At 45.9% G+C, this 21,977-nt stretch overlaps 1 protein-coding gene and 1 long non-coding RNA gene across 3 annotated transcripts in view; one reads left to right on the top strand and one right to left on the bottom strand.

Moving 5' to 3' along the window:
- Window positions 1-3,927, bottom strand: part of LOC310755764 — a 355,649-nt gene extending 351,722 nt beyond the window's left edge. Inside the window, exon 1 of the long non-coding RNA XR_014544523.1 lies at window positions 3,741-3,927. This is a non-coding gene — a long non-coding RNA (uncharacterized lncRNA). The remainder of the gene's footprint in view (window positions 1-3,740) is intronic.
- RBFOX3 (RNA binding fox-1 homolog 3) overlaps window positions 1-21,977 on the top strand; it is a 222,332-nt gene that overhangs the window by 70,982 nt on the left and 129,373 nt on the right. The window lies entirely within an intron of this gene.

The raw sequence follows: 21,977 nt of genomic DNA, 5'->3' as shown, positions 1-21,977 counted from the left end.
GCCGACATACCCCTGATATCATTGGTGGACGGGCTGTGGGAGCAATCCCTGCGCACCCTTGCTCTGCGATCTGATGATGCAGACGTATTATTGCTGCAGCAGCCAGAGACGGATTCCGCTAGAGAGGGGATTGCAAATTAAACAACCCCAGTGGGACTGGCTCACGATACAAGGAATGTCTTGCTTAAACATACGAGTGGTGGCAGGGGGGGGGGCGTGAGTGGGGAGAAGAGAGGAGAGGGAAGCCAGTCTCTGCTTGGCCAGAGGGAGGCAACTGTGAGATACCAAAGTGTGGTGAGGAAGAGGGGATTCCCTTGCCCATCTTAGATTTATGGTGTCAATTAGGGGAGGGGAGGTTGCAGGAAAGGCCCCTGTTCCATAAGCAGAAGCCTCTGTTTCAGAAAACCACTCTGCTGAAGCAGCAAAACCTGGGACAGACAGAGCTGATAGGATCTGGCCATGGGGTTAAAAGGAGAGGAACATTGCAGGAGCCCAGGATTTGGAATGGGAGAAGGGGGGAAAGCTCCTATGGTTTAGGACAGGGGTCAGCAAACATTTTCAGCAGGGGGCCGTTCCACTGTCCCTCAGACGTTGTGGGGGGCCGGACTGTATTTTGAAGAAAAATAATGAACAAATTCCTATGCCCCACAAATAACCCAGAGATGCATTTTAAATAAAAGGGCACATTCTACTCATGTAAAAACACGCTGATTCCCGGACCGTTTGCAGGCCAGATTTAGAAGGAGATTGGGCTGGATCCGGCCCCTGGGCCTTCGTTTGCCTACCCATGGTTTAGGATGAAAAATAGCATCCTTCCAATACACAACCGGGTTAAGGTTGGGTAGAGACTGGTTTCGCGACTGAGGGGCAACTGCCGAGCTGGAATGTGGAAGGGGAGAGTAAGGACAGACTATTCTCTGAGTCAGAACTGGGAATTAGTAATGGAGCAGTGAAATCGGCAGCTAAGAATGATTGGGGGGGGTGTATTATGCACAGGGTTTCTTGCAGAGATTTAGGAAGTGATCAGGATCTTTACTGAAGTATTCCATTTTCCCTCTGTTTTCTCAGACTACCATCAAATTAAAGCTCTCTCCAGACAAAGTGCAGGCACCCCTTTCTTTGCCCAGTTTGCCGTGACTTGGTATGCAATCCCTGCCAGCAGATATCTAAGTCTGCCAGTTGGTGTTCAAGGAGGCCCACTAAGCTGAGTTCTGTCCCTAATCAACCCACTTTGCTTTTCTATCAGTGGCCAGAAGACTAGAAAGGAGTAGGGTTAGGGTTGATCAGTCTTAACGTTTGTGTGGTCACTGACTGCCACACTCTGAAGGCAGAGAAGCAATTTCCCACGTTCCTCTCTTTCCTCCACCCTTCCCCAAACGATTAATTATGTTGTGGAGCCAATAGGGCAGCTCCCTATTTTCCATAAACTTTTCCCCATATTGATGTGTCTCTTTCTTTGGAATTTTAAAATACACTGCAGGGCCATTCTTCATTTCATCTGCCCGGGTCAAGATGTGAGTGTGATACCCACCCTTATAAAATTGATATATTTTTAATTTATATTTGTAACAAATGTATGTTTCTAGCTCTTGTGATTATGGAGTTTTGACTCTTCAGCATAAATGTGCTGGTCCCAGAGAGAGAGAGAGAAAGCGCGCATCCCTTAGGCTTTGAGCATAGGTCCACAGAAGGAGAGACAACCAATTGAAATAGCAGGGGATAGGAGTGTTTAATTCTGGATACCTGCACTGTATACCTGAAGGAGCATCTCCACCCATTCAGCCTGGACACTGAGGTCCTCCTTTGAGGGTCTTCTGGTGGTTCCCTAACTCCCGAGAAGTGTAAAGAATTACAGAACTTTTAGAAGACATCTGAAGGCAGCCCTGTATCAGGAGGTTTTTACTGCTTCGTGTTTTTATTATGTTTTTAAATATGCTGTAAGCAGCCCAGAGTGGCTGGGGAAACCCAGCCAAATGGGCGTGGTATTATTATTATTATTATTCACCAGGCAGAGGGCATTCTCCGTAGTGGTACCCTCCCTGTGGAACATCCTCCCATCAGATGTCAAACAGATAAATAACAACTTTCTGAAGACAAATGAAGAACAGCCCTGCATTGGGAAGTTTTTAATGTTTGGTTTTTGCTGTGTTTTTATTATGTTGGAAGTCTCCCAGAGTGGCTGGGGCAACCCAGTCAGATGGACTGGGGTACAAATAATAAAATTGTTGTTGTTGTCACTACTACTATGTTCAGTGCCCTCTGCCCTTCCTTTCTTAGCTTGTACCTTTCATGTGAAACCCAAACTAGATTATATGTTTACCATGTGGGGATGGAAGGATTAACCCCTGCTGCTATTCTTTTTTCTTTTTTTTAATGCTTGGGAGGGACAATCGCATAGCAAACATTTCTAATTTGGGTCTTAGATATGCCCAAAGCAAAGTGGGGGGTGAATGGGCGGAGCGGGGCAGGGAGGCAGACAAGTGGGATGCAATCGCTGGGGCAGGGCCCTTGGTAGCATTTTGTCCATCAGCTTGCAAAGCCCTGGAGGAGCCAGCACTGCTACAAATGTAGAAGCTGCAGAGCTCCCTTGCTTTCCACGGTGTTTACCTAGACCATGTTGGCTTGCTGCCTTATTTGTTCCCTTCTAATTGAGCAAATGTGCTGTACGCATGGAAGCTAGGCCAGCATCGACTTTATTAGAGGAGAGCATCAATAAAAGGGCTGCACGTTAGGAGGCTCTGCACAGGCTCTGTCAGATGAGAGGAGTTTTAAAGTTGCACTTTATTCATGATGTTTTGATTTCTCTTGCTCTGGGGACACTGACTTTGATAGATTGCGATGCAGCAGCAGAACAATATAATAATACACCGTAGCAACTGGCTTCCAAAGCAGAAGCTTGCCATGTGCCCTGCACCCGTTCGCCCCTGGTTTAGTTTATTATGAAAAGTAGGCTTAATTATTGACTGGAAAAGATGCTTTCCTTCTTCTTCTTCTTCTCCCCCCTTTGTCTGGTTAAATTTGCTGTAGTGCTGATTGCACGCTGCAGCGGTAATAACTAGATCTGCTTTTGCTCGAGAATCACTCTTCTGGTTATGCTGGTTGGTGAGCAGTGCTGTACTGGCTGGTAAGATGGTGTTATATCAGAAGCTGCTTTGTTGAAAGCAGTGCCCTGGTACAATGCTACATAGCGAAGCAATTTCAGTAGCACTGTGTTATAGCTGTGACTGCAGTTTATCTTGATTCTCTCTGCTGTTTATGGTGCTTACAGTCCACCTGGTCATCTGCACCATCCAGCGTCGCTGTATTGGAATTGCTTCTTGCAGAAAAAAATATATAGTTGGCCTCTTTTTTGATAACCCATATGCAGAAAAAACGCAGTGTTCTCCAGATTGGCACGAATGAGCTTCCTTTGGGATTAGGACCCTGACCTCAGCCACTCCAGGGAACCAAGCAACTCCTTGACCTTCTCTTTTTAGGGAGCTCCAGCAATGGCTGCCAAAACACAGAGCTCCTCAAGGGGGCATAGGAAGAACTAGAGTAGAAACAACACTTCCACAGAGATTGAAATGTTCCGTAGGTGACTCACCACTTGACAAGCAACACTTCAAGCCAATTACAGTAGATGAAAGGGTCAGAGCAATAGACTGGGTTTGCCAGGGACCTACATGTAAAGTCCAGTTTTGTAGGCCTGAATCAGATTCCTTTTCTCTTACATTTTTTAGTTTTCATTACAGTGGTACCTCGGGTTAAGTACTTAATTCGTTCTGGAGGTCCGTTCTTAACCCGAAACTGTTCTTAACCTGAAGCACCACTTTAACTAATGGGGCTTCCTGCTGCCGCCGCGCCGCTGCTACACAATTTCTGTTCTCATCCTGAAGCAAAGTTCTTAACTTGAGGTACTATTTCTGAGTTAGCGGAGTCTGTAACCTGAAGCGTATGTAACCTGAAGCATATGTAACCCAAGGTACCACTGTATTCCAAACCTGGCTCTACTCCCCCAATTCAATATTGGTGGCAGGCAGGCTGGAGAGAGATTTTTAATTTTGTTTATTCCTTATTTACCAGTACAGTGGTACCTCAGGTTACAGACACTTCAGGTTATAGACTCCGCTAACTCAGAAATAGTACCTCAGGTTAAGAACTTTACTTCAGGATGAGAACAGAAATTGCGTGGCGGCAGCGCAGTGGCAGCAGGAGGCCCCATTAGCTAAAGTGGTACCTCAGGTTAAGAACACTTTCAGGTTAAGAATGGACCTCCGGAATGAATTAAGTTCTTAACCTGAGGTACCACTGTATTGCATTAATATACATTCTTCCAAGGAGCTCATGGTGGCATTGATGGGGCTCCTTTCCCCCATGTTATTCTTACCACGACCCTCAAAGTAGGTTAGGCTCAGAGACAGTGACTGGCCAAAGGTCACCCAGTAAGCTTCATGCTTGATTTTGGCCCTTGTCTCCCAGGTCCTAGTCCACTTAATATCTCTCCACCTTCTGGGCAGGAAAAAACATAGAAGTGAATAAGCTAAGGGAAGAGGAATGGAGTGCCTTTCCAGGGGTAAAGTCAAATCGCTGTGTTAGCAGTAACAAAGTGACCTCCCTGGGGCCCAAGCCTGGGCAGTGTGTGTGAAGGCCTGGGCTGAGCAGATGACAAGACCCCCCTCTCAGCCTTGCTGATGTAGTCCAAAGGAAAGCAGAGCAATATGTTTGGCACTAGTTTGGCTGCGGAAGTTGCCAGAAGGAGGCTTAGAAGGTGTCATCCAACCATTTTAGGGGCTCCACTCCCGATTTGTATAGGGTTTATTCCTTAGCCTCTTCTTTTCCCGAAGATACCCTGCAAAGCAGCAGAAGTTTAGGATCAGCGTTTTCCTTCGCCTAGATGCGCTGGCTTCCCAGGTTGATGGGCTCCATCTGTTCCTCATTTCCCTCTACAGCAGGAGTCGGCAAGCTTTACTGGATGATGGGCTGGTCCACGCTCCGTCCGTTGGAGGATGGGCCGGAGCATGTGCGCTCTTCCGGGTCAAAGCAGTGCACGTGCACACACTCTATTTCCAGCACTACTCCAACCTGGATGTGCACCGGAAATAGAGTGTGTGCATGCACACGGGCGCTTCTCTGTCCCGCACGCATGCACACACACTATTTCTGGCTCACATTTGGGTCGGAGGAACGTCAGCCCGGATGTCGGTCCCTGCGCCGGTAAGAGCGGGCAGCGGGGTGCAGCAGGGGTCGACATGGGCCAATTAGACGAGCCCCATGGGCCTTAGGTTGCTGACCCCTGCTCTACTGTACAGCATGTGTAGCAACCACCTTCTTGACTGTTGGACCCACTATTGGTCTTGTCTGCTCATTCCGCCAGAGGCTGTTTTCTCATGCAGGGAAGTCTGGCGGTTTGAGACCCATTAACTACCCTCACCTGGTATAGCTGGCCAGTTGAAGCCATTCCCGGGGTGTGGCTGCTGTTGCATGCTGACAGCTTCTAGGAGTCACAGGTGAGAGCTGAGTGCAGGGTGGGGACCACAGGTGGACAAATCACCCCAGAAGGAGCATTTCATGTCCCCCACCAGAGGTATTACCCATTTTCTAATCGTATGTGAAGCAGCTATTGGAAGTTCCCAGTTCTTGGGTCTGTTTTTGAGAAGTAGTTTGGTTGGTTCGCTGGCTCCCTAGCACATATTCTCAGTTTCTTCTGCCGTTTCCTCCTCCCATGTCTAGCTTTGCTGTTGATCAGAAGTTTGTCCTTGCTCTGTTTGTTTGATTTATGGTGTACATAAAAGAGTCATTTAAAAAATATATGTAATAGGGTCTGTGCTGCTTTCAGAGAAAGCAGACATCTGATCTGGAGCATCCAAAGCACTGAGGGGCAGCAAGGCTGGGATGTGAGTCTCCGGATGAATCCAGAGTCTCAGGAATAATGGAATTGCACCTCACACGTAAGCTGTTGACCACAGTTGTTTGCAGTGCTCAGTGAGTGCCGTGTGAAATATATAATAAATTTCAGCGATGAAAAGTGAACAAAGCTTTCTTCCCCGCCCCTCATTTTCATTTTGCGGGAAGCAGCATTTTACAAACACCTCAGTGATTCATTGTGCAAAATGTATACGGCTAGCACACTTTTTGTATGCAAAATTCACTTTTTTCAAAAGTAAATTTTGGCACTCTTCCTTTCATTCTTATGTGCCAGGAAGGGGCATTTGTTTTGTTTCTTAATCAAACAATCAACTTTGTTGTTGACCAGGCTGCTTCTTCTGGCATCCTGTATATGGAGGAAGTGGGGATAGCCAATGAGGTTGGACTACAGATCCCATCATCCCCTACTATTGGCCATGCTGGCCAGGATCATCTGGAGGACCACCATATCATCTGGGGGACACAGCATTATCCAGGCTACAGATAGACTTGGAGGTGCTTTTGTTCAGCAAAGCCAATCTTAAAGTTTGGATGGGGCAGGGAGAGGCAAACTAGTGAAAATGTGAGATCTGAGGCTTGGCCTGTTTGCTGAAGGGAACAGATGAATAAGGGGGACAGCATCTGAAGATGGGGGGGTGGGAGGATGGACGAGAGGGATGCAACCATTGAGGAACAATTGCTTTTGTGGTTCCAGGAACACTGGAGTGAAGGACAGAGTAGCTATACTGGGAATGGAGAGGAAGATGGAAAAAATAATATCTCTCCATTCTGTGATTATGGAACAACTTGTTTCTTCGGTCAATGTTGTAAGTTTAGGACATTTTATTTGAATTATTCAAAATACACCACCCCACCACACACACACAATATATATATAGTAGACTGCCTTGAACCATTTAATAGGACTATAGTAGCTGTTTTAAATGTTTGCTTCAGTTAAAAACAAACAAACATTGGAACACATTCTGCACCTGCAGAAGCATTTGAGTGCACTTCAGAAATAACCCCTTCAGCCAATCCTGAAGGTCATAAAACCGTGGCTGATGGTTCACTGACTTTCAAAAATATCTCAGTTCTTATGCAGTGGGGATCATGCCTGCAGCATAGAGGAAATGAAGGATCTGTGCACAGGATGCCAGCTCAGTAGAAGATTAGGCTGTTGGTCTTAAGGGAAGAGATATGGATATCACTGGAGCTTGACTTGAACATGCCTACCAATTGATAGGAGACTCAGTAAATAATACCAGTGTGGTTCTCAGCGACTGTGGCCACACATGCAAGTGCTACCATTGCCTTATTGCAGGAGTGGGGAACCTGTGGCCCTTTAGAAATTGTTGGAATCCAGTTCCCATCAGCCCCAGCCAGCATGGCCTATGGTCAGGGACGATGAAACCTTTAGCCCAACAACATCTGTAGGGTTGCTTGGGAATCTCCCAATGGTGCACATGAACTCTCAGAAAAGAGCCATTGGCCATGAGCGAAAGAGTATTGCTTTCTTACAGATGGGCAGTGTGTTGTAAGGGTTGTGGGTCGTTGTGCTGTGTGTAGCTTGAGTCCAGGTACAGCCCCCCCAAAAAAAGTCTATTAGAAATAATTGTTCTTGCAAAAAATGTTGAGGCAAAGGGGCAATAGCCAAGCAACAACAAGCTGATCTGCTTTCCTGGCTTGTGCTGTGCTGGCCCAGTAGACAGTGCACACACCAGAGAGAGCAGGATGCATTATTTACAGAGAGGCACAGGGCGTCTCTAAGGAGGGGGGGGGAATAGGAAAGCAAGTTGCTTATTAAACTGGGAAACTCATTAACCACTGAAAAATACATTTTTATCACACTTTTATGGACACCTTAATGAACAAATGAAGAAACTGGGGGATCTGTGGAGTTGGTCAGGGAGAGAATATGAAACTAGCTTAAGTCTAAACACCATGAGGCTCTAGGACTCCCTGCACATCTTGATGGAGAAATCCGAAAGAGCTTCACAAAGAGGTTGCAAGCAGAGCTGTGAGATATCTCATGCACCTGAGAGGGCTTAGCAAAGCAATCTTTCTAAACCTGTGGAGGGATTTGGTCCTGAATCGTTCTTCTAAAAACTCCGCAAGGGGTGTGTAGAATGCACAATGCTTGGAAGCCAAGTGAGGGAGTAGAGCTAAACAATGAAGGCAAAGGACATTATGAATAATAACAGTAATAATAATTTTGTATTACAGTTGTGCCTGGAGAGCTCCCAGCTCTTTTAAACCATAACCTACGCTGCAGTTTACACCGTGTGCTTGGGCCAGGGCATTGTTGAAAATATCATCTGCAGCATCCTGAATGCCCCGGGCGGGCAGCAGTGAATTTAAAAAGTGAATATAAAATATTAAACTGTGTGCATAAAATGGAAATAGCTTTGTAATGGATAAACCAGATAAATTTAGTCTGTTGATTAAATCCAGTGAATAAATACAAATTGGGTTCATCCTACATGCTGCACTGAAACGAGGCAGAAGGAGAGGGAGGAACTCTGGAGGTTTTGTAATTCTGCAACTGACGTTACTTAAGCAGAATGTTATGATTTCCTCAGAATTCTTGCAAAATTATTCCAGTGGAGGCACCTTTAGCTAAAATGGCTCCTCACCTTAGGAACTCCTTCCTCTAGCAAAACTCCTTCAAACTCCAGAACAAGGTAAGTCTACAGTCAGAATTTTGCATCGGAACCAGATTTTAGTGCATTGGCGCAAAAATTGGCTGTTTCTATAGCAAGTGAGACCTATTAAAAAATAGATTACCTCTTGATGTGCTGTCATTGTATAATCCTGTGTTTATACAAATGACATAATTGCTAGATTATTTTGGTTGATCTTAAAACCTGACACTGGAGCTTTAATACTCCCATGTGCGTAGTTCCCTATGTTTGTACACAACTACCCTAGAGCAGGCAAAGGCAGACTTGACCCTCCAGATGTTTTGGGACTACAATTCCCACCATCCCTGACCACTGGTTCTGTTGGCTAGGGATCATGGGAGTTGTAGTCTCAAAACATTTGGAGGGCCGAGTTTGCCTATGCCTGTCCTAGAGCAACACAGGAGCCTCCCTAGACTTTTGTCTCATTAAATAATCACCTGCCAACTTAGCATGTGATAAGCAATTTAAGTACCCAGACACTCATCATTGGGAAGAACCAACCTCATAAGGGCATTAGCAGATCATTTCTCACCTGCTTCCCTTATTAAGACCTCAGTTACATCTTTGCTGCTTTGGTGCTTCCTGCATTGTTGCCCATCATAAAGCAGTCTTTAATTAATCATCCCCAATTCCATGCAACTTCTGCGGCTACTACTATGCAGACTTGGAAAACTGCCATAACCATAGCTGCAATACATGGAAATTTGTTTGGCATCTAAAGCAAAGGATCTCACAGTGTGGGTGGGGCAGAGGCCCAGTTCGTGCAAAGAAAAGGTGGTTGAAATAACTGAAACAAGCTGGTCCGAAGTTCTTCAGACAGACAGCAACAATAAAGCTATTACAGTACTTAGACATCAGAAACATTGGTTGCTCCCTTCATCTCAGGAGGTTTAGGCATTTAGCACCATCTGTCTGATCTTTGGCTCAGCGATTGAATCTAGCCGTGTGGTTGGGGCTCAGCCTACCTCCTCATTCCTAATGATATAAGCACAACATCTTATTAAAGTGTTTATAGACAAATGAGATAGAATACCCCAAGGCCTCTTGCCTGGAGGGTTATATGCTTCCTTCTGGTTAGGTAAAAAGCCCTGTAGGTCTTGTAGGGCATTTTACCTGTTTGTTGTTTAAAGCATTGCTACCCACCCCATAACGTCTGAGGACAGCCTAAATTAATAAACATCATACACTTTCAACATATCATACAATTGTAGAATTTTACAGTGGGAAGGGAACTCCAAGGGCCATCTAGTCCAACCCCCAGCAATGCAGGAATCTCAGCTCAAGCATCCAGGACAGATGACCATATGTACCAGTGAACATGTAGAAGAGGCAGGAATGAAAATTCAGAGGTCAAGAGTGAAGGCAGTGGCTGAAGTCCCTGCTCCACATATTAAGGATTTTGCTGGTTTGAAAAAGGCCACTGTGATAAGTCTGTGGTTTAATCTTAATCTTGCCCACTGTTCCTAGCCCTGCCATCAGAGAACATTTATGTTTGAAATACAGTATGTCTCTTCTGTGTTACATTAACAAATATGGGGTGATCCATGCATTTTCCATTGTGGGTTATGAACTCCCAATTTTGTTCCACAGACCTGGTCATCAGAATCCTCCATTGACGGAAGTCCAGCCGTCATTAAATGGTGCACAGCATAGAAAAAAGACACAGAGAGCCAGCTATATTTTCAGGATGGTAAGAGCCTGGAGGATGCGGACCATTTGGATCCCTTCCAATCAGGATTCAGGCCTCATCATGGGACTGAAACTGCCTTGGTCGCGCTGGTTGATGATCTCCGGCGAGCTAGGGACAAAGGTGAGAGTTGTTTCCTAGTTCTGCTGGATCTCTCAGCGGCCTTTGATACAATCGACCATAACATCCTTCTGGACCGTCTAGAGGGGCTGGGAGCTGGGGGCACTGTTATGCAGTGGTTTCGCTCCTTCCTCCTGGGCCGTGTTCAGAAAGTGGTGGTGGGGGATGAGTGCTCAGACCCCTGGGCCCTCACTTGTGGGGTGCCTCAGGGTTCCGTCCTCTCCCCCATGCTTTTTAACATCTATATGAAGCCACTGGGAGAGATCATCAGGGGGTTTGGACTGGGTGTCCATCAATATGCAGATGATACCCAGCTCTACCTCTCTTTCAAATCAGAACCAGTGAAGGCGGTGAAGGTCCTGTGTGAGTGCCTGGAGGCAGTTGGAGGATGGATGGCGGCTAATGGATTGAGGTTGAATCCTGACAAGACAGAAGTACTGTTTTTGGGGGACAGGGGGCGGGCTGGTGTGGAGGACTCCCTGGTCCTGAATAGGGTAACTGTGCCCCTGAAGGACCAGGTGCGCAGCCTGGGAGTCATTTTGGACTCACAGCTGTCCATGGAGGCACAGGTCAATTCTGTGTCCAGGGCAGCTGTCTACCAACTCCACCTGGTACGCAGGCTGAGGCCCTACCTCCCCGCGGACTGTCTCGCCAGAGTGGTGCATGCTCTGGTTATCTCCCGCTTGGACTACTGCAATGCGCTCTACGTGGGGCTACCTTTGAAGGTGACTCGGAAACTACAACTAATCCAGAATGCGGCAGCTAGACTGGTGACTGGGAGCGGCCGCCGAGACCACATAACACCGGTCTTGAAAGACCTACATTGGCTCCCAGTACGTTTCCGAGCACAATTCAAAGTGCTGGTGTTGACCTTTAAAGCCCTAAACGGCCTCGGCCCAGTATACCTGAAGGAGCGTCTCCACCCCCATCGTTCTGCCCGGATGCTGAGGTCCAGCGCCGAGGGCCTTCTGGCGGTTCCCTCATTGCGAGAAGCAAAGCTTCAGGGAACCAGGCAGAGGGCCTTCTCGGTAGTGGCGCCTGCCCTGTGGAACGCCCTCCCATCGGATGTCAAAGCGATAAATAACTACCTGACATTCAGAAGACATCTTAAGGCAGCCCTGTTCAGGGAAGTTTTTAATCTGTGATATCTTAGTGTATTTTTGGTTTTCTATGGAAGCCGCCCAGAGTGGCTGGGGAAACCCAGCCAGATGGGCGGGGTACAAATAATAATAATAATTAAAAAAAAAAAAAAAAGAGCAGCTCCCTCGTCCGCTCTCCCCCGATTTTATTCTCCTTTGTTCTCCTCTGCCCGCATGGCCGTTTGCCAATGTCTCACGTTACCTCATCCGGTCATGGCTTTTACTACGCCCATCGCCATATAAGGTCAATACATTCTAATACATTGTAAGGCACAGAGGTGCTGGTCAGCCGAGGTCAGGGGGCACCCTGCAGTATTACAAGCCTCTGCCATGGCTTTATGACTCCCACACTCCATAAGATCAGGGACAATAGTAACCTGCTCCAATTCCAGCTCTTGGAGTGGGGTTTGTTATGCTTCCATGGTTCTCAGATGACCTTCAGAAGCATAGCACAATTGTGGGGGGTGATATCCTTACCCCTCCGCAACTCCTAGGACAAGAAGGAAGTTGGGGCTTGACAGACTCATCAGAGCAATGGCTGGGATGCTTGCCATGGTGAGCAATGCAATTTGAACTGTGGACCTTTGCCCTCACTCCCTAGAATAGGGAAGCCACATATTTCCCAGTGGCCAGTCTAATTGCTTCTTTAATGGCCCGATGCCTGTTAGCATTAAAGAGGGTGCTGCTACCACTAATCACTCAAAGCAAACTTATTTTGGTACACGTTGCCCCGGTTCATTGAAAAAGGCATTTTTGTTTCCCCCTATACTGATAAAACTTGCTTTGGGGTGAATCTATGTTTTCTTAATTTATAAATCTGTGGACTGCAGGTTCTCTTTATAAAAACCAGCAACCATATTTTGATGCTTCTGCTGTAGAAGGTTTTTTGTTTTTTTTTAAAGAAAAGAATCCCTGACATGGTTTTGCTTCTTTCTAAACTGCTGACGCAAATAACCCTATAAATTAGCAGATGGTGGCACAGGGAAATCTCTTGGCTTCTCTCTTTTTTCCATTTTTTAAACAGTTTGATTTTTATAATAGGGGTTTTGGGTGGGAGCCAGAAATCCCTCAACTGGCAAAATGGAGTTAGTGCAAGGGAGAAGGGGGGGAAGGGGGAGAGGAGAGGGGGCTAGATCCACGTTAGCTGGTGCATTGAAGATTTGTGCAGTACTTAGAATAATAAAATCACATTTGAAGGAGATCCTGTAGGACCTAAGGCTACAGAAATTTGAAAGGGAGGCATATGAAAGCCTTAAGCAAGGCACACTCCTACAGTCCATCAGGTGATGTGTGGGAGCTTATCTTCAACCCTGTCCCCACACCTTGCCTACGAACCCTTACAGCTGTGATTCCTGCATTGCAGAGGGTTGGAACAGATCAGTGTTTCCCAAACTTTGGTTTCCAGCTGTGGGTTGTTGTTTTTTAACTACAATTCCCATCATCCCTATCTAGCAGGACCAGTGGTCAGGGATGATGGGAATTGTAGTCCAAAAACAGTTTGGAAAACACTGGACTAGATGGCTGCCTAGCCTCTCTGCTTTGAACACCTTCAGAATGGAAGAGCTCCCCGCTTCCTTGATAACAGGTTCCATTGTACAATTAAGAAATTTCTCCCTAGTACTAAAAACAACAACAAAGCCAAAATGTTGCTGTTGGCATCCATCTGTCTCAAGAGGCAGCGGAGTGTGCCTCCAAGGGTGAAATCAAATCGCATTGATTTTACTGTGTTGGCAGAACTGAACTGACCTCTCCAGGGCGCAAGCCTGGGCCGTGTATGTGGAGGCCCTGGGCTTCCCAGATGACAAGACTCCCCTCTCAGCCTCACTGATGTGGTCCAAAGGAAAGCAGAGCAATACATTTGGCACCAGCTTGGCTGTAGGAGTTGCTAGAAGGAGGCCTCCAAGACACCATTCTACTGTTTTAGGGACTCCACTCGGGATCTGTGTAGAGTTTACTCCTTTCATCTCCCAAAGATGTCCTGCAAGGCAACGGAAGTTTAGGATCAAGAATTTTCCTTCTCCTAGATGGGCTACCATTTGCCATCTCATTTCCCTCTACAGCATGTGCAGAAACCACCTTCTTGACCATGGGACCCGATATGTCAGCCTGGATAGCTCAGTTGGTTAGACCATGGTGCTAATAATTCCAAAGTTGCAGGTTTGATCCCTGTATGGGGCAACTGCATATTCCTTCATTGCAGGGGTTTGGTCTAGATGATCCTTGGGATTCCTTCCCATTTGATGATTCTATGGTTTTATGTGGTCCTGCCCCACAAGAGATCAATCTTTGTCTGCTACCATGTCACAGCCATTCTATTAGTTGAAGATCTATCAAGTCTGGCCACCCAGTCTTCTCTTCTCCAGGTTAGATACACTGGATGTCTTCCATACCTTTCTCCATAAGGCTTTCTTTCCAGGCCCCGGACTATTTTTGTTGCCCTCATCTCATCCCATTTCGATTTGTCCGTATCTTCTTAATGTGTGGTAACCAGAACTAGACACAGTACTCCAGAAACTGATTACCTTTGTAACTCAGTTCACAGGCAGTGGTACGCTTGGATTAAATATGCATTAGGAGAAGCAGATTTTAAAAACAAAAATTTAAAAGATCCCTTGATTTAAAGGCATAGTCTACAGTTTGGCAATATAACTTTCAATTCTATTTAGTTTGAAGGACTCTGAGCTGGAGGCTTAAAGGCAGTGTTTATTGGCAAAGCCTAGAGTTGCTGTGCCTTGCTGGCCCTAGAGACTTGCTCAAAACTCTTTCACGGAGCAGTCTGCCTTGCACTCCATACCCTCTGCTATGCAAAGGTTCTGTTGGCCCAGTGTACTGGATATTGCAAAGATGCCCTGCAGTCTGGCTCTCTCTCTCTATATATGTATATATGTATATATATATCGTGTGTTTTTTACTTATTGCACCAATAAGGACAGATTGTTTATAATATGTCAAAAAGCGCTCCAGTTCCAGCCTGAATACTGTTTGTCTTAAGTGATCATTTAGGTTTTTTCCACACTAAAATTACCTGCCATGTAATCTTTTAATATTTCTTTAGCTTTAAACAGCAGTGCTTGACTGATGTGCAATTCAAAACCTTCCCTGCATTTTCAACTATAATTGATGCAATAAAGCAGACTGCCTCGCGTGACTCTTTTTTAATTTGGGTGCATTTGTTGTTTTAGTTCTGTAGAACCAGTCTGAATCCAGATAATTTCCCCCCCTTTCAGTTTTAGAGACACTCATTTCTCTCTGGTTTTCCTTATCTGTCACCCTATCCCAATGCGGATAAACATGGCTAATGAGAAGGATGGGGCCCAAAATCCTAGCCTGACAGCACCTTCTATCTGCCTAACCTCACTTAATGTAGGAAAGGTAGGGGCACAGTAGTAATCTAATGTTTCCGAATTCAACTCCTATAGGATTCTTCATGGCCAAACATACCAATATTATTAACCCACAGCAGCAGCTGATAGTCGTCAGACAGATTTGTGCAAGTGGCTCAGGTGCAAAGATTTCCTAGAGAGCATGTTCTTTCATAAGTTAACCAATGTTTGCTGGTTTGCTCAGAGGGAAGCTGACTGGCCAACTGCAAAATAAAGTCAGTGTAATGGCTTTGTGCTTTGTTGCCGCTTCACTCTTGAGTGTTTATATAAGATACAAGTGTTCATATAATTCATAAATGTTGATAAGCAATTGTATTATCCTGCCAACGTGGGTGCTGGTTTACAATTCTGTAGTATTGCGTTGCAACTCTTTGCTGGTGTCTTCACAATAACCCAAGGAAATAGATTAGAGGTTAGGCTGGGTGATGTGAGATTTGGCCAAGGTTCTGTGGCCATTAGGTTTAATGGCCACTAATTATGGTTTACCTGGAATTAGCATTGCAGGTATATGGGCACTGAAAGGCCTGTCAATTTGGTGTACCTTATAATAGCAGTAGGCCACATGGGGATAGCTCACCTCTGCCAGTCTAAAAGACATACGCGGACTAGGAGGATCATTGTGAATAGCACAGCCCCAAACTATTATTCTGCCAAAGAAAAGCCCTACAATAAAAGCTAGTTGGTGTCTTTCAGGCTGTCCACACCCCAGATTTAACACTCAAGGTGGGAAAATTCCCATGGTAGAAGCTGCCATATGGGTGTGCTCTTAGAAGAGATTATTTAGCTGGGGGCTTTGCAGGACAACTATGTCCTGTGTGATATTTACTTGTATGCTTTACATCCTCAGTCTAGTAATTTCAACAGATGGCCCTGTTTTGTCATGGGAGGCCTCTGTAGCTCCCAGTACTGTACCTGCCGCCCCAGAACCATGGTTTCCAAGGAAATAATCCCAATTCCCAGTGGCTGGGTTAAATTAATCCTTGCTCAACAAAGTAAATCCCTAGCTCTGATCATGCCAATGAAGCTGTGGGAGCCCAGGCAAACAGTCTAGTTGGTTTCACTCTTTAAGGGCAGAAATATGGCCAAAACAAGGGTGTATCAAGCCTGGAAGGAAAGATTTACAGGAAAGGAGAACAAAGACCTCACTGGGAAATCTCTGAGTGCACAGAGACAGCGGGGACAAGCAAAACCAAAGCTTTGAGGCTTTCCATTTGGAATCAGCACATGACTTCCAGAAGCTGTTGCAGTGGAAGGTAGTGCACCTCTGGGGCAATAACCTAAATGCATGTTTATTCTGCAGCGTATTTGTTCCACATCCTATATCCACTTCAACCTAAGTAAAATAATTTCATTTGCTTTAATAAGTCTTAAAATACTGCCAGTTAAGGTGGTTGGAGCGACTAATACAGGGTGGCCCAACTTTCCATATCAATTGGGCCACGGGAGTAGTTGGACACGGGACCCACAGGTCACTCACTGCCACATTGCACGGGGCAGGGTTGGGAAGCAAGCCCCAAATTTGATGCCCCCCCTTCCTCTTGTTGCATTCCCAAAGCAGGCTACTGAGCTTTAGGAGGGAGTTACAAGGCTCTGGTAGAGTCCTAGATCCATCCCACCTACTTCCCAAAGCTGGGGAAGCGCTAGCTAGGCTTTGGGAGGTTGGTGGGAGGACTCTAGGATCCTTTCAGAGCCCCCCACCTCCTTCCCAAAGCCTTGCCTCCCCATTTTTGGAAAGACAGCGTGAGGGCTGGGGGAGGGGCGTCAGATGTTGTCAAATGTTGTTGAGGGCCGCACACTGGAATTGGTTTACCTGTTCTATCCCTGCCTGCGCACCCTGCAGGTTCTGGGTTTGGGGCAAACAATAAAGTCAAAAGTCTGGTGCCAGAAGAGAAGTCAAGCTTGCCTGTGCCAGTACAGTGGTACCTCTAGTTACGAACTTAATTCATTCCGGAGGTCCGTTCTTAACCTGAAACTGTTCTTAACCAGAGGTGTGCTTTCGCTAAGGGGGCCTCTTGCTGCTACTGCACCACTGGCACATGATTTCCGTTTTCATCCTGGGGTAAAGTTCTCAACTCGAGGTAACTCTTCCAGATTAGCGGAGTTTGTAACCTGAAGCATTTGTAACCTGAAGCATTTGTAACACGAGATACCGCTGTATTAGGAACAGCGGGGCTCTGCTGGAGCTGTGGGGTGTTGAAGGGTTTTTTTCTTCTTTACATAGAGGAATTTTGAGAGAGAGTTGTTAACAGTTCCTTTTGTCATTCCCTCCCCCCTTCCTTCAGCCCCTGGTAGTCTCTCAGCCCCAGCAATGCACATTTTGTCCCTGGTATACAATCCTAGCTTTATGCTTTGGTTTATCGCCATTTGCCAGAAAGCTGTAAAAATTTCCCTTATTCCATTGGGGAAAGTTTTTGTATATCCCCCGAGTGCTGAGAATCCAAATACAAATGTATTCCTCTCGAAGTGCAGTCGTCAGAGAAAACCAAAGACCGTTTGTCAGGCCAACTTCAGGGGAGCTGCATGCATTCTGACAAACTGCAGAGGCTTATGTTTTATTCACCAGGCCTGAAAAATACCTTCCCGAATAAGGGGGCCCATAAATAAACCAGCATGATGAATATTACACAGAATAAGAAGTGATACAGTGGGGGCCCTTCTTCAGCACTGCACAATGGACCTAGAGAAGGATGTGGCTTTTCTTGCATCTAATTCAGCTTGATAAGGGAATAGGGGGAAATTTCCTAGAGAAATTCTTTTCTTCTAGGGAAATGGATGAGGCTGGGTATGACCATCTGTTGTGCTTTTGTTTGCCTATCATGTGCAAAAGATGATGTCATGTCATTTAAGATAAAAGTGACACACCCTAGTGTGGATTACTCACATTGTGTACCTTCCATTGATTCCCCATTTCCAGAGATGCAAAAGTCAGGGTGATGACATTGCTCACCATTTTTTTCTATAAATTTGTGATTATATTTGAGGTGTCTTATGCATGCACATGAAGCTAGAAGAGAGCAGGAACTCCAAAGTGTAGGTAAGGGGACCAGTCCGGCAAACTGGGTGCTGAAAGCAGAATCCCAAAGGCTGAAATTCCCTGAATCGCTGTGCCTGCTTTGAAATATAAATGATGCTACCTTGCGGTGGGGCAGCTGGCCATAGCAGAAGCTCCTACTTGTTTCCTTAAGTAAGAAACCATGTCACCAGAATGGTGTGAACCTTGTTACTGACTCCATCACTCCCTTTTTTGAAGCATCCCACCTGACCCATGTCTGTACTCTGCTCCAAAGTATAGCTTGGAGTTCATTGGTCTCTAATGACTCTGTTAGTTAATTATTGAGGGGCTGTCTCTGCCTTGCAGTATATTTTCCAGTTGCCCTGCAGTAAATAATATGTCTAACTTTTGCCCATTGTTTGTTCTTGAGCTCACATCTGCATTCACTGCTGTGGAATGGACACAGTTTTCTGAGCAAGCAAATGTTTGGGCAGATGTGTAACAGGGAGAACTGTAGAAGCATAGTCTGATAATGAAAAGAAATGTTCCGCCTTTTCTCGTAAGCTACTAAACAAGCATTCACAGCTTGACTCGGCGGCCCAGGAAGATATAGTCTCCAATCTCTTTTGCTACTGCCACTATTCCTTGCAGAATCTGTGGCAGAAAGCAAGCTGGCAAAGTCTGGCATCTTTATGATTCAGTCTCTGCACAAAATGGTTGAGCCTACCTCCTTGCAGGTCCTTGCCTGGAATGTCCAAGGGAGGAAATTCTTTGGTTGAAAAGTAACTCCTTTGCTTCATGCGTAGCTATGGCTGCTTCAGATGCTGGACACACACACACAAAAGGAAGCAAACAGCCTAACCCTTTGTATTCTTTGTTCAGTTGTATTAAATCACACTCTTGTTTTGACAAATCATTAATTAGAAATCCCCCTTTCTACATTTTCACCAAATGCAAAACAAAGTTATTGAAAACATTCAAAATGACCTGCAAACATTCCCATTTCACTCCCTCCCAACATTACATTTTTAATAGCTTGAGAAGAAATGAACTTTCCCACCAGCTCAGTATTAAAGCTCATAACTTAACAGCAGCAACAATTGCAGGTCCAGGTCTATTTTATTTTTTATTGCACCCTTTGCTGTGAATGTGGCTGGACTCATAAGGGACCCTGGGAAGTGAGTTTTCATGCATGGGCTTATAAAAACTCTCTTGAATGGACTCCCTAGATTTGGAGCAGTGAGGCTTTCACTTGCCTGGTTTTCAAACATGGTAAGGCTGCAACAAGGCAAATGTGCTGGCTCCAGCAAGGAACTCACATCTGCTTTGCTCCTCCCCAGACTTTTTAGGTCACCATAGGACGGCAGCTATGCAGATGACACAAGTTTCATGGCAGAAAGTGAGGAGGAATTAAAGAACCTCTTAATGAGAGTGAAATAGGAGAGCGCAAAATATGGTCTGCAGCTCAACATCAAAAAACCTAAGATCATGGCCACTGGTCCCATCACCTCCTGGCAAATAGAAAGGGAAGAAATGGAGGCAGTGAGAGATTTTACTATCTTGGGCTGCATGATCACTGCAGATGGTGACAGCAGTCACGAAATTAAAAGACGCCTGCTTCTTGGGAGAAAAGCGATGACGAACCTAGACAGCATCTTAAAAAACAGAGACATCACCTTGCCAACAAAGGTCTGTAGAGTTAAAGCTATGGTTTTCCCAGTAGTGATGCATGAAAGTGAGAGCTGGACCATAAAGAAGGCTGATCGCCAAAGAATTGATGCTTTTGAATTACGGTGCTGGAGGAGACTCTTGAGAGTCCCATGGACTGCAAGAAGATGAAACCTCTCCATTCTGAAGGAAATCAGCCCTGAGTGCTCACTGGAAGGACAGATCCTAAAGCTGAGGCTACAGTACTTTGGCCACTTCATGAGAAGAGAAGACTCCCTGGAAAAGACCCTGATGTTGGGAAAGATGGAGGGCACAAGGAGAAGGGGACAACAGAGGACGAGATGGTTGGACAGTGTTCTCGAAGCTACCAACATGAGTCTGACCAAACTGCGGGAGGCAGTGGAAGACAGGAGTGCCTGGCGTGCTCTGGTTCATGGGGTCACAAAGAGTCAGACACGACTAAACGACTAAAAAACAACAAGGACAGCAGCTAAATTAAGCTGGTCCTAAAATGAAAGACCATAACCATGATCCCTGGTTTGGACAGCATTGTAAGCCAAACCTTGGCATAACTGGCACACTGCACTGACCTGAAAAGCCCAGGTAGGAGCAAAGCAGCTATGGCTTCTTCCTCAGGAGCCACCACATTGGTGTGTTCATAGTAAAGCCATGGTTTGGCTTAGCATCATGTGCCAACACTGCCACTGTGTTGGGCCACCAGTGTGTAATACTTAGAGGTGTGGAGATCCTATATGTTAGACTAAATGTTCTTGATAAATGTATGCAAGTGCTAGACTTCATGGACTTCCTTCTCGGGCTCAAAAATGAAAGTGCTGAGCACAAGCTCTCACCTAACGGCGTCACGCGAGTCTGCTGCCAACTGTGCTCTCTTCATTGCAAGATCTCTGCTCATTCCAGCCCCAGCCCATTAACAGCAGCTTCCCGGGTTGTGGAAGCCTGAGTAGGACTGTACCACCCACTCACCCATCTCATGCTTCCTGAAATCCCCAAGTGTTTTATTAGAGGTTGGACTAAGTGGGACTTGTGAATTGTTTGGCTTGCTCAGATATAATGTTCTTACTTATTTTATACCTAATTAGATAACAAAGGACACAGCTATAACAATAATAATATCTAGAATTTATATTCAGTGGTTTTGTTGTTGTGGTTCAAAGCATTTCACAGTAAGCCTTAAAATAATCCTGCAAATTAGGCCAATATTATTATTATCCCCATATTGCAATGTATGCATGTGGGGCAGGGGAAGGAGCTGAGGCAGCTTTCCAGCAGCCACCTGGTATGAGTTAACAGCTTGGATAAGATTCGAACCAGTTCCTTCATGTATCACACTTTCAGCCACTGCTCCCCACTGTTTGTGCTGGTCTTTGCAGTTGAGCTTGGGGCAGGGGAATTGGCCTGTGTTCAGACACCGGCTTCCACCATTTACTGTGGGAGGTTGTGAGGGAAGAACAGGGAAGAGAAATAACCAACCAGCATGGCCTGTTGGTTGCTACCATTGCTGTTGTTGTTGTTGTAACAGTGGCATCCGTCCTGATCCTTCTAGGTTGGGCTTAGCAAGGCACAGGTGAGCACAGTGGCTGTGTGAATTGTGCAGAGCAACCACTCCAACAAAACAGCGTGGTGATCAAAAAGGTTATGATCAGAGTTTTGTTTTCCCCCGGCCGGAACTCAGCTCCAGCACCTCTCAGGGGGGTACCTGTCCCATTGCAACAAGGGAAGCGTTCATGGTGAGTTCCGGCACCTCTTTTTCTAGAAAAATAGCACTGGTTATGATCATGGTAATTTGGAACTGTCCTTGGAATTTGAAAGAAGGCCTCAAGTAGGACAGGAGAGTCATGATAGGTCAGAACTGAAGTAGAGATGTGCAGGTTTGGGAGGTTATCAACACATGGGGAATATGCTGTATGTATATTTGGCCTTCATGTGGATTTCAAACAGCCTTTGCCTGTGGCTGCATCTATAAAACCAAAATCTTAAGGGCCGGATTCAACTAACCCAGTTTGCTAATGTAAATCTTTGCTGTAGCACCTTCTAGCACAACAGAGCTCCCCTTCTCTCCTCCAGTGAGCCAGTGTGGTGTAGTGGTCAAGAGCGGTAGTCTCGTAATCTGGGGAACCGGGTTCGCGTCTCCGCTCCTCCACATGCAGCTGCTGGGTGACATTGGGCCAGTCACACTTCTTTGAAGTCTCTCAGCCCCACTCACCTCACAGAGTGTTTGTTGTGGGGGAGGAAGGGAAAGGAGAATGCTAGCCGCTTTGAGACTCCTGAAGGGGAGTGAAAGGCGGGATATCAAATCCAAACTCTTCTTCTTCGTCTCCCTCCAACTCTCACCCCTATCCCTGTGCCCACCTGAGCCTCCCTCAGATCTCGCTCTCAGTGGTTGGGAGAATCCCCAGA

The sequence above is a fragment of the Podarcis filfolensis genome (genome assembly GCF_964270895.1).
Source record: "Podarcis filfolensis genome assembly, chromosome: 2".
NCBI lineage: Eukaryota > Metazoa > Chordata > Lepidosauria > Squamata > Lacertidae > Podarcis > Podarcis filfolensis.
Note: the sequence above shows the minus strand (reverse complement) of the source record. Positions and strands in the feature narration are given on the sequence as shown.